The 13459-nt window shown below is 47.5% G+C and overlaps 1 long non-coding RNA gene across 1 annotated transcript; it reads right to left on the bottom strand.

Annotated features, from left to right (window-relative positions):
• Nucleotides 1–3451: 3451 nt before the first annotated feature.
• Nucleotides 3452–11994, bottom strand: LOC140695220 (uncharacterized). The gene is made up of 3 exons (XR_012070915.1): nt 11898–11994; nt 4320–4472; nt 3452–3562 (listed from the first exon to the last, which is right to left on the bottom strand). It is a non-coding gene; the product is annotated as an uncharacterized lncRNA (long non-coding RNA).
• Nucleotides 11995–13459: the final 1465 nt, after the last annotated feature.

Genomic DNA, 13459 nt, shown 5'->3' with positions numbered 1-13459 from the left:
CAAAGAGCAGGGATTAGGGCTGGTGTGGCCATTTGCCTCAAGCCCACCCACAGAGTGTGGAACAGATGTGGTGTGGGGAGTAGCACTGAATATGGGAGCAACCGACCCAACTACTGTGGAGGACTGCTGCACCTGGACACGGCATTGGGAAGGGACACAACCTGTCCACCTACCATGCAGGAGTGCAGCACCAAGATGCAGCACTGGGAGGAGAAGTGACATGTCTACCTACAGGCACTGGGAGCAGCACAGACCAAGGGTGTGACCAGAGGGTCTCTGGAAACAACGAGCTGAGTTCATGAAGCAAGGCAAGGGCAGGAGCTTTGACAACAACAAAACAAAAAGGAGTCCCCATTCAATAGCCAGGGTAGGCTCTGGTTAACAGGTTAATGGCCACATCATTAACCAAAGGGATAACAGACAAAAGGCACAGAAGTAAGACTTGGTAACCACACATGTTTAAGAAGGACCTCTTGATAAAATTACTAAGGGCACACAATCTCCAAGGGAACATACTCTTTTCTTTTTCTGTTCCATTTTCTTTTACTTTTTAAATGTTACTTCTTAAATAATTTTTATATTTCTATTTTTAATCCCTTTTAAAATTTTCTTTTAAAATACATTTATTATTATCTTACAATTTGTCCAATTTCAGTTTTATCCTTGTTTTGTTCTTCTGTTGTGATTATACTCTGTTCTCAAATATTTTTTCTTCCTTTAATATTTTAAAAATTCATCCCAACTCAATTGTTATCTTGTTTCAATATGTTCTTCTGTTATTGATTATACTGCTTTTAAAACTAATTTCTTTGTGCTTAGTTTTATTTCTGCATCCACTTTATATAAATAAATAAACTCTTAAAAGACCACAGTAGATAATTGATACTCCATAAGCCATAGTGCCAGAGAGATATAAGCAAGATAAAAAAGCAGAGCAACCTGTCTCAATTAAAAGAACAAGATAAACCCCCTGAAAGAACAATCAATGAAATAGACATTGATAGTCTACTAGATGATTTCAAAAAAGGAGTGATCAAAGTACTGAAGAAACTAAAAGAGATTGTGTATAGAGACAGAGAATATGTCAAATAACGAAATTGAAACTCTAAAGAGGAGCCAGTGAAAATTGGAAAACTCATTTGCTGAGAGGAGAGTTGAGGTAAAGGCTATAAAATGTAGGCTGGATAATTGAGAGGAATGAATATGTGACTTAGAAGACAGGACAACAAAACAGCTGAAAGACAACAAATAAAAACCAATGAAAGCAATATACGGGACCTTTGGAATAACATAAAGCATGCCAACCTACTCATAATGGGGGTCCCAGAAGGAGAAGAAAGAACAAAGGAGATTGAAGAGATATTTGAAGAAATCATGACTGAAAACTTCCCAAACCTAAAGAAGGAATCAGATATCCAAGTACAGGAAACACAGAGCGTCCCAAACAAGGAGGACCCAAACAGACCCACACCAAGACATATTACAATCAGGATGACCAGGGTTGAGAATGGGAAATGATTCTAAAGGGAGAAAGAGAAAAACAAAGAATGAGATACAAGGGAACCCCCATAAGATTTTCAGCTGATTTCTCTACAAAAACAGTACAGGCCAGAAGGGAGAAGCAAGGTGTATTCAAAGTCCTGAATGAAAAAATGATGCAGCCCAGGATACTTTATCCAGCAAGGGTATCCTTTAGAATAGAAGGAGAGATAAAGAACTTCACAGAGAAGCAAAAACTAAAAGAAGTTAGCAACACTAAACCTATGCTAAAATAAATATTGAAAGACCTACTCTAAATAGAAAAGAAGCAGGATGCTACAAAAAGGAGAAAACCATAATTGGAAAGGTGATTGCTACAATGAATTACAACAGAATAAACATGAAATCATAAAAGAGGGCATCTAAATCATTAAGCGTGGGAGAGGCGAGCAAGAAAATATGCAGGTTTCTCTCTCTCTTTCTCTCTGTCTCTCTCTCTTTTTTGTTCTTGGTAGGATGGGTTTGAGCTTATATTATTATCTGTTTAAAACAAACAGATATAGTAATGGGTTAATATATGTACAAAGTAGGGTAGCCACAAGCCAAAAAGTTACAATAGAGTCACAAAACTAAAAAGACACCAAGATAATAAAAAGGAAAATTATCAAACCACAAAAAGAAAAAGTAAGGTACAAAGAGGAAATACAAAATGAACTGCAAAACAAAGTTCAAATTGTGATAAACACATTTCTATTAATAATTACTATAAATGTCAATGGACTAAATGCTTTAATCAAAGGACATAGAGTGCAGAGTGGATAATAAAGCAAGTATCTACAATACGCTGTATACAAGTGACCCACGTTAGGGAGAAGGAAACACATAGATTGAAAGTGAGAGGATTGAAAAAGATATTCCACACAAATGGAAATCACAAGAAAGCAGGAATATCAACAGTGATTTCAAATAAAATAGACTTTAAAACAAAGATTATTAAGAAAGATTAAGAAGGACATTTTATAATGATTAAAGGAGTCATAGATGAAGATATTACACTCATTAACATATATGAACACAACATAGGAGCACCTAAATATATAACAGACAAAAAGAGAATACTAACAGATAAAAAGGGAAAATTTGATCAGAATACAATCACGGTAGAAGACTTAAACAATCCATTAACATCACTGGACAGATCTTCCATACATAAAATTAATAAGACGACATAGAAATTAAATGATACAATAGAACAATTTGTTTTGGGTAATATTTTCAGAACTTTATATTTCCCTAAAATAGAACATACATTCTTCTCAAGTGCACATACCACATTTTCTAGGATAGGTCATATACTTTGGCACAAAAGAAGCATTAACAATTTGAAGAAGATAGAAAATATTTGAAGCAACTTTTTCTGACCACAATACCATGAAACTAGAAATTAACTACAGAAAAATAAAGGAGAAATAAATGACAGTATGGAGGTTAAACAACATACTACTTTAAAAAAAAATGGGTGGATGATGAAATCAAAGAAGCAATAAAAAACACATTGGGACAAATGATGATGAAAACACAATCACACAGAACCTATGGGATCCAGAAAAGGCAGTGCTTAGAGGGAAGTTTATAGCGAGAGAATCAGGTCTACCTCAAAAACGAGGAACAACTGCAATAAACAATCAAACTTACCACCTAAAAGAATTAGAAAAAGAAGAGCAAAAATAACAAAAGTAAGCAGAAGGAAGGAAATAATAAAGATCAGGGAGGAAAAAAATAAAATAGAGATATAAGGAACATTTGAAAAAATCAAGCCAAGAGATGGTTTCTTGAAAGAGTAAACACAATTGACAAAATTATGTTCTATGCTGGAAATTGACACAACAATGCAAACTGACTATAACTCAATAAAATGAAAATTAAAAAATAAATATATTAACAAAAGAAAAAAGAAAAGGTTGTTTCTACTCACCAGACTGGAGGAGGGGACTGCAACCTATGAGGGGTCACACCACATGGGAAAGCCTGGGGTCAGGATCGGAGGAGCAGGGTGCTGTGGACATGATCTGTCACAGGGTTTCTGCAGGAGGGGAGTGTGAGGCATGTGAGCAGGCTGAGGACTGGCCATTTGAGTAAGTTCATGGGCTCTGGAGTGGAGGGGCTCCCCCAAGTGTCTGGACTTGACTCTGGGTGAGTTGGGCAGGTGGACAGTGGCTCAGTGTGAGTCCAAGTCCAGTGGAGGAGGTAGTGAGTTAGATCTAGAAGGACTCCTTCTGGGGTGGGAGGGCCCAAAAGGCAGGCAGGAGGCCAAGTCCAGGTGACTGAGAACAGGGTGTGTCCTGCATAGGGCTGCAGGGCAGATGAAAGCATCCAGTCTACAGAAGGTGGAAACACGGTCCATACAAGGGCTCAGCTCAGATGTCACCTCCTCAGAGGAGCCTTCTCTGCCTGCACAGTCTACAGGGACAGCCTCCTCCACGCACATCTCCCCAGCAGACACCTGCTCCATTTCCTGCATAGCACTCAGGAACTGGGCCCCTGCTCCGTACCCAGCCATGGTTCTGCTGCCCTGAGGAAAAGCTCTCACAGGAGCCATAAAGCCCTGCACGACCTGGGCCCCACCTCTCTGTCTCCTCTGGCACCACTGTCTCCACCTGGCCCTCTTCTCCTCCACTCCTGCACTCCTGACTTCCCCCAGCCCTGTGTGGTCTCCAGAGCACATGTCCCTCCTAACATGCTGTGTGTGCTCACTGTGTCTAATCCACTGCATGCCTCCCACCCAGGTCAGTATCCAGCACACAGTAGGGCTCAGTAAGTAGAGAATGAATGACTCTTACCATGACTGCTGGGAAGACTTTTGTCTGTGGCCTACAGTGATCACACACCCGTCACACAATTTCTGAGGTCCTACTGTGTGTTGGGTGGGTTCCAGATACCGGGCACAGCAGGTAGTGAAGCAGTCAGTTCTCCATCCTCATGCAGCAGACAGCCTGGTGTGGGACACAGAGAAAATTAAGTAAAATATACACAATGTCCGGAGGTGATATGTTCCATGGAGAAAAATAAGGTCAGGGAGGACATTTGAGCAGATTCCTGGAGGTGTTTAAGAAGCAGGCGGAGAGAGATCCTGGCTGGAAGAGCAGCCATCGCAAAGGCCCTAAGGGCAAAGTGGGATGTATGTGGAGGGTCTTAGTTATCCGTGTGAGTTCTTAGTCCTGCCTTGAGTATGTATGTTGCTTTTATTTGTAAACCTTGATTTCAGCTTTATAGCAAATTAACCTGCATCATCAATCTGCATAATTTAGCCAACTCTGTTTCAGGTGTTGTGGGCACAATGGCAGCCTAATTACTTGGGTTGGTAAAGAAATACCAGCGTCTGAGAAGGGTTTAGGAAAGTTCAATAGGGACACTGCTATAGACAACATCAGGCCACACAGGTAAGAGGTGCCTACACGAGCGCAAAGGTTGAGTGTGTGGGGTCTGTTATTGGGGGGGTGCTGTGCACACAAGGAGGAGGGGGCTGCATGATCAATTCATGCACAGGTACCTGGTTGGTTATGAGGTCTGACAGGGGCTTCTCTGAACAAAAGGCTTTACCACTTTAATAAGGGAAGGATGTGAGGCCTCTCTTCCTGGGGCAATGAGGTTTCATAGGGTAAACACACAGCAAGAGAAGATGTTTTATAGCTTGTGGAAATGCAGGTGTGCAAAGGGTCCTGCAGTGGGGAGTGGGAGGTAAGGGGCCACTGGGCTCTAGGCACACAGAGAGCCCAGGGGTGAGGGTGTATGACTCTGAAGAGTGCCTGCTGGCTTCACACCAGGGACTTTATGTGGAAAGAGGAGAATCTAGGTTATCGGCACGTGTCTACTCAGTGACCTCCCTAAGCCTAACTCTGTCAGGCACCAGGTGGCTGTGAAATGAACATGAAGGTCCCCACCCTGAGGACCCCAATGAATGAACATCTTGATATCCTCAAGCCCCTTCCCCTGCACCACCGCCCCACCTCATCTGGGTCTCAGGATTTGACCCTGACATCAGTGGCATCTTCGTTCCCTACATCCAGCTCCTCTGGACGTCTCTGTGATGAGCTGTTCCATGTCAGCAAGCCCCAAACTGAGCTCTGCCTTTTCCCCATGATTGCTTCCTCCTTGTGAAGCCCCTCGTGAAGGAGCCACCACTAGCAGGATCCTACAGCTCTGAGGCTCTGCCTTCCCCACCCCTCCGATGACTCCCAGCCCATGATCCCCTCTGGAGGTCCCTATTATCCTCTCCCTCCCAATTCAGTCTTGGGCTGCACACCAAATCCCTCTTCAAAATCTCCCACAAGACAGGTCCAGGTCCACTTGGGGACACTGAGGTGACACAGGCGGGTGTTCCTCGGAATGAAGAGCAGGATACTGAAGCAGAGGAGAGAAAAGGGCTCCCAATCCACCAGAACACACGCTAAAGTGGTGGCAAGACACCCATAAAGGGTGAGGCAGGCATCACACTGCAGCCACGCCCTCTGCTCCCCCAGGGTGCCCTGTGTTTCCTGCTTTGGCCTAGGGGACTACCCCCTCACTCTCTGTCAGAGGGGTGCCCATTCATTCATTCACACCCTCATTAACCATGGACATGGGTCCTGCTCAGTGTCAGGCCTCAGCTAGATGACAGCTCATCCTTGGGGACACAGCTCAGATCTCACCTCCTCCATGAAGCAGTTCTGGATTCTCACCCCCCCCCCGAAGCTCCTCTGGCCTCAATTGGGACCACTAGGGCTGTGACCACACTCTGATTACATCCCAAGTCTGTGATCTCTGTGAAAGCCCTGGGCCCAATGTAGAAAGAGACTCAGAAAAATGGGGCCAAAACGGGTTAAGAGAAATGTTACTATTCTCTATTACAGAGAATGGCACTGAGCAGAGGGAGGGCAGTGTCCAACCAAAGCCACAGAGGAGGGTCTCAGTGAGCCCTCCCATGGCCCTGTTACTAGTTCTCTGTTACAGATGAGGACACTGAGCCACAGAGAGGGAGCAGAGCCCTGTTATAGCCTTGGCCCCACGGCCTGTGTCCTTTATGACTAGCTCCATGCTGCCAGCATGGATGTAGGCCTGGAATGGACGTTGAAAGCAGCCTGACCCCCAGGCCCCCTTCATACACAAAGTTAGTCTCAGGAAACACCCCTTAAGACCTACCTTATACCCCTGGGATTGGGACCTGATTGCTGTTCCTGGAAGCTGGCTGGGCTTCCCTGTGAATTGCCCCAGGAGATGCTTGGGACAGCCACAGGGCCCCTGAGGCTTCCTGTCCCCAGCTGAGCATCTCTGGTCCCCGTGACTGTCCCTGGCCCAGGCCTGATTACACGGGGTTTTGGCCGGGTAGCCAGCTGTGGAGATGAGGAAATGGGGGCAACATGCAGGTACATGCAGAGGTTCAGGTATTCACTCAACAATCACTGATTCAGGCTTTGCAGTGTGGCTGGCCTGGGCCCAGGCCTGGGTGTCCAGTAGTGAATACAGTCAACCCCTTGAGCCTTCTGGGAAAGCAGTCCTCAGAGAAACGGGCCCTCAGTGCACCCTTCCTGCTCCCCATGAACAATCACACTGAGATGAGGCTGCGACCATGGGTTCCAGTGGTGGATGAAGGGAGGAGGAAAACCCAGAGTGGGCACTGACCATGAGCCTGGACACTGGAACCAGATGACCTGGGCTCTGTAATCTGGGGTGGTCACCTCAGCTGTTCTCTCTGTGCCTCAGTTACTTCTGCAGAAATGGGTGATAATGCCTGTCCCTGCCCCACAGATTTTCGTGAGGAGTCAGTGAGCTTCTCTAAGGCGTGTAGGACAGTTCCTGGCTATGGGTCAGGATCCTGCTCACCTCACAAGAGTCTGTCCCACTTTAAAGATGATAAAACCAAAGCTAAGGGGGTTATGAGACCAGCCTGGGCTAGCCCCCTTCTCATGGTCTGCTGTCCAGGTCTCCTGCTTTTACATCATACCTCTGCCCCCATATCCACCCAGCAAAGTAGGTGCTGAGAATCTGAGCAAATCAGAGTATGAATGGAGGCACACCCTCTCCCCATCTTGGGCTCTTGGGGTGGTGGGCAGGTTGGGGATATCGGTCTCCTCCAGACTGTCCAGGAGGCCCAGCATGTCGGTCACCTCATTTCCACTCAACACGGAGTAGGTGTGTGTCCAAGGGCCAGAGGGCGCTGGAGTAACCCAGGGTTGGTGGATGCTAGGTAGGTGTGGGAGGCACAGAGTGGCCCCTGGAAGACAGTGTCTAGGCAGCCAAGGTGCGATGAATGAGGGTCCCCAAAAGGGGCAGAGGACAGAGTCCAGCCTGGACACCACGCCCTGCTGGACCCTGATCTGGGGTGAGAATTGGGACAAGCCAGGGCCCCGCTGGGACTCTACATCCAGCAAAGAGGTGAGGAAAAGTTAAGGAGACCGTGCTCCCTGTGTGAGGGTGCTGCTTCCAGGATCCTGGAGGTTCCTTAGACCCTTCTGAAGTGGCTGCTGTTTCCAGCCCCATGTGGGCAGAAGAACTGAGGCAGGGAGGACAGAGTGACTCAGGACAGAGCTAGGATTCATCCAAGAGTGTGTGCTGAGCCTCTTGCTAAGAGCAGCCTCTGGGCATCATGGACTCAGGAAGTGCCTTGTTGTCCCTCTTAAGGCTCCTTGCATGTTAGGCAGGAAAGGTCCCAGTGCCCATACCTGGGCCTCTCTGGGTGATTCTGACATGTGGGATCATGATGGTCCTGGGAAAGGAGAGAGAATGTGGGCTGGGCGTCAGGTCTGCATCAGACCCTAATGATGCGCCTAATGTTGTGTGACCTGGAAACTCCCTGACCTCTCTGTGCCTGGCTTTCCAGCCCTGACTCAGAGGACTGCTGTGCTTGGCACACAGTAGGACCTCAATCAAAGGAAAAAACCAGCCCTTCCCCAGTAACCTCTCCTCTTACATTCCCAAAGCTAAGCCCATGTTCCACAAATCACCAGAGCTGAAACTTGACACACAGGGCAAGTGAAATCCAGCAACTCCTCCCTCCTGCCTGAGGCCCTTCGCTCCTCAGTGACAGTGGCTCAGAGCAGGTCTCTGCACCCCAGAAGTCTGAACTGAGCCTTGTGACCTGGAGGATTCCCTGTTCCACACAACTTTGTTTCCAGGTCCATCCAACAAGACACAAGAGCACCTGGTCTGTGTCTTAGCTGCAAGGTCCTCCCTTTGCAAATTGCCCCATCACATCCGGGCTAGTTGGTGTGAGTTCCAGAGCACATGACCATCCAAATGATGACTTCTGGGAAACATCCCTGCCCACACTGCACTCTTCAGAGCCCACCTTCTAAAATAAGGGGTAGTGACCCACGGTTGTGCACACTTTTATCAGAACACAGCCCTCACCCAACCAACATTGGAAACACGTGAGAAGCAGAGATTCCAAAGTGCCTGGACCCCTGTCATCCAGAAAGCAGAGGGTAGGGTAACAGACAGAAGGGGAGAAAGTACTTTCAGACTATATATCTGATAAGGGGTTAACACTCAAAACATATAAAGAACTCTTACAATTCAACAGCAAAAAAAAAAAGCAATGTGATTTAAAAAGTGGGCAGAGGAACTGAATAGACATTTTTCCAAAGAAGGCACACAGATGTCTATCAGGTACATGAAAAGGTGCTCAACATCACTCACCATCAGGGAAATGCAAATCAAAACCACAATGAGATAACCCCTCTCACCTGTCAGGGTGGGTGTCATCAAAATATAAGAGATAACAAGTGATGGTGGTGGTGTGAAGAAAAGGGAAACTTGTGCAATGTTGGTGGGAATGTAAATTGGTGCCATCACTCGGGAAAAGAGTAAGAAGGCTCCCTCAAAATTTAAAATTAGAACTTCCATATGATCCAGCAAGTCCACTGCAGGGAATATATCCAAAGGAAATGAAATCACTATGTCAATGAGACAACTGCACCCTCATGTTCACTGTATCATTGTTTACAATAACCAAGATATGTAAACAACCTAAGTGTCCATAAGCAGATGAATGGGTACAGAAAACGTGATGCATATATATGTGTATAAAATAGAATCTTATTCAGACATTAAAAAAGTGAAATCCTGCCATTTGTGACAACTTGGGTGGACCTTCAGGGTATTATGCTAAGTGAAATAAATAAGACAGAAAGACAAATACCTATGATCTCATTTATATGTGGAATCTACAAAATAAACCGAAACACATAGAAACAGATATCAGGTTGGTGGTTGCCAGAGGTGAGTCAGGGGATGATTGAAATTCGGAAAGATAATCAAAATGTACAAACTTCCAGTTAGAAGATAAACAAGTCCTGGGGACATAATGTACTGCAAGGTGACTGTAGTTAACAGCACTGCGTTGTGCATTTGATAGTTAAGAGAGTACCTCTTAAAATTTCTCATCACAAGGAAAATAGTGTGTGACTTTGGGTGATGACAGACGTCAGGTAAACTTAATGCACTGATCATTTCACAATATGCACATGTAACAAGTCATTATGCTGCACACCTAAAGCCAACAAAGTTATGTGAAAATTGTATCTCAGGAATACTTATGTCAGGAAGCGGGGGTGCGAGACTGGACTACCTACTGCAGGAGCTGTCTTTGCCCTCCAACAGCAGAGGGTGGTATTTGTGACAGGGACTGTAGGTCCCTCAAAGCCTAGAATGTTTACTGTCTGGACCTTCACAGGGAGAGAGTGCAGACCCTGCCCTGGAAGACAGTGGTCATGGCAGCAACAACGGCCTGCCTGTATGCAGGCTCAGCCCAGACAGCTCCTGTGCTCTGCTGTCACCGCATTTACTTCCCTCCACACCCTCAGAGGGAGAGGCTTCAAAGTTCTCATTTTACACATGAGAAAACTGAGGCTCATTTGCTTTGAATTATTGACTAAGTGGTGGGGGAAGCTTTGAACTCCAGTGTTCTGACTTCAGAGCCACATCTCAGTCCTGATTTTTAGAAGGTGGAGGTCCAGGCACTGGGGACCCTCCACCTTCCTCACTTGTAGTCGTACTCCAGGGCTGCCACCCCCAAGGCGTCTGGGTGAACACAGTTAATCCACTTATTCTGCACCAGCTGAGCCCTTGGCTGCCAGTCTGTTGTCACTGCCTGAAACCAGCTGAGGTTTTGCAAGTGAACCATCACCCCCTGCCAGCCCACCTGCCCTGCCATGTGGGGCAGACCCCTCCTAGCCTGGACATTCTAAACCCTTAGCTCATACATTTGCACAACTGCATCAAAAGGGCCCTACTCCCTGAGTGGAGATATCGACAAGGGGAAGGGAGGGGAGTTTGGGGTGGCCGCTTACTGTGAAGGTGACACATGAAAGGGACATGTTCATGTCCATAATGACACTCAATTTGAAGTTAAGAACATGGTCACAGCGAGGGGTAAAAGCTGAGTGGCTACAAGGCTGCCTAGAAAGGGGCTTGACTATTGAATTGTAAATGTGTAATTTAATTTAAAAATTAGCCCCCTGGGTGATAAGAATTTGCCCCTAAGGCCAGAATTGGCCAACTGACCCCTGGGAACCCCTCAATTCCAGGATGTAATCATCTGAGCAAGGAGGGGCTTAAATTGGAGTGTTGTCCTCTCAGTCATGGTGCACCTGCCCACGTGTGCACCCATGATCTGCAGTGCTCACACATCAAGGAGGTCCAGGTCATAAGGAAGGGATGACAGACTGTGAGGTCACACGTGTGCCCCTGCAGGGGTGAATGTTGTATAGAGAAGAGCCCCCCACTCTCACCTCCAGGAGGGGTGATGGAGGGAACAGGACTCCTGAGCCCCTAGGCTTAGCAAGCATCCTGGCTGAGGGTGGGGAGGCTGTCCACTCCGAAGTCATAGGTCAGATGGTAGATTGGGGTCCCACCCCCACATCTCACCAGTGAGAACGTCTAGTCTGTTTTCTCTGTAAACTGGAATCCAGTCACCCTCACCCTCAGAACTAGGGGCAGCCTGTGTAAATTACAACACAAAGCCCTGGGCTGTTTCAGGTGCCCGGGGGTGTCCAGCCCCCCTAGGCCCGGCAGGTGGGAGAGGAGTGGTGTGGGTTAGCAGGTGTGACAGCAGAGTTGAGACTTGGCTGAGTGAATGCACTCTAATATCCAGGAACTGGGAGCTACCAGTAGCAAATCTGTTCACTGAGGCCATGTGTACTCTCCCTTGTCATTTACAATCCCCTGTTTGAACAGACGCCTCTGGACTCTATTAGCCACATTGTTGCCTGTCACCTCACTGTTGCAGTTCCAGGGTCTCCATTTAGCCAGCTTGAAGGAATAGTCAAACTTTTTCTTAAAACCAGTGACAGAAAACCAAAGTGGCTTAATGAAGCAAACAGGGCAGGAGAGAATGACTAACTGAGACGTCCACAGGGAGATAGCTTCAGGCAGGTCTGTACCTGGTGCTCAGTGACATCAACAGAAGTCATCCTTCCCCACCTCTGGGCTCTGCCACTGTTGTCATCTTCACATGGCTCTGCCTTTATGTAAGCAAGATGGTCACCAACTGCCACAGGCTGATATCACCACCCCTCAACTCCCAACTGAAATAGAACTTCTCTGCTCCCAGGATTCCAGCAACTAGGCCTGACCTCCGTGGAGCCTGATTGGGCTGGTGCCCAGCCCTGAGCCAATCACAGTGGCCAGGGAGGATGGAAAATGCTGATCGGCCAGATCAAGGCCACGTGACCATCCTCTCCAGGAAACCTGTGAGCTGTTCACCTGTTTCCAGCTTGGGAGAGTGTGATGTCTCCCAGAGGATCCTGCTTCTAGCACAACCTGCTGGTGGCACAATGAGCTGGAATGAGCCTGTCTGCTTGGTGACAAGTGACAGGTCACTTAGTGGTTCCTTGCTCCAGGGAGGGAGGCATGTCCACCCAGTATTCGGGCTTCAGAGCCAGAATGTAGTAGAAAAGACCCCTGGTCTCCCAAAAGGTGGGAAAGTGAGCAGTGACACTGGAAAGGCACTCCTCTCTGTGGCCCTTGGCTTTCTCCTTGTTACAGTGGAGAGTGCAGTGCTGCCCCTGACAGCCCACTTCCCTGCTGGGAGGCCTTTGCAACAGGTGGAGAGTGCTTGGAAAAGCCCATTTATTCTGAGGAACTGTTATTGCTCCTGGTGGGATCATTATTTTCATGTCACTTGTGAGGTGGGCCCTGAGGGGTCCCTGATCTGGGGGCACAGACACCCACAGAAACTTGGCCCAGTATTGCTGTTCATTCAACAATGAGTTACCAAGCACCTACTGTGTGCCAGATTCCCAGGGTAGAGCAGTGATGTTGACAGCACAGGTCCCTGCCTCACCTCATCTCTGCATCCCAGGTGGGGTCACCAGAGTGGGAGTTCAGGAAGCAGAGGACGTGGCCGAAGCCTTGTGGGAACCCCTGGGTTTTTCTCTGTGCTGAGGGCACTAGCAGCACACCGATTGTGGGACTCAGTACCCGCAGGACCCAGCATTGATGGGTAAAGGAGAGGGGTATTTCTACAAGCCCATCCTCACTAACCCCAGTCTCTGAAGAGCAGCTCCAGTCTGCTCAAACCCAGGGGGCATCTGCCGCCATCCTGATCACCCTCTGGTATTACTCCCCGCTAAGATGCAATTTTCCCTGTGGCAGCTACACTCAGAATATGTGTTTGTTTCTCTCCCATGTGGTTAAGTGGACTTCAGATGCATGATAGCGATGGAGTGGCTAAGCCTCTGGGCAGATTGCTGGGTGACCCGCGGAACTTGCTGCACATGGTGAGCTCCCTTCTGCCAACCAATGGGCCAGGCCCCACCACTGTTCTGTCTGTTCTACCTCACTTAATCTGCACAGACACTCTGTGCGGGACATCCTGTTATCCCCCATCTCTGCTAACCGTGGGTGGACAAAGCTTGGGTTTGAGAAAGTTGCCCAGGTCACATGGTTGACAAGTGGGGAGCTGGGGATTTGCACCCTGGTCCCAGGGGTCTGGATCATGGAA

Source organism: Vicugna pacos, unplaced genomic scaffold (genome assembly GCF_048564905.1).
Source record: "Vicugna pacos unplaced genomic scaffold, VicPac4 scaffold_191, whole genome shotgun sequence".
In the NCBI taxonomy this organism is placed as follows: Eukaryota; Metazoa; Chordata; class Mammalia; order Artiodactyla; family Camelidae; genus Vicugna; species Vicugna pacos.
This window is presented reverse-complemented; position numbering and strand designations above follow the sequence as displayed.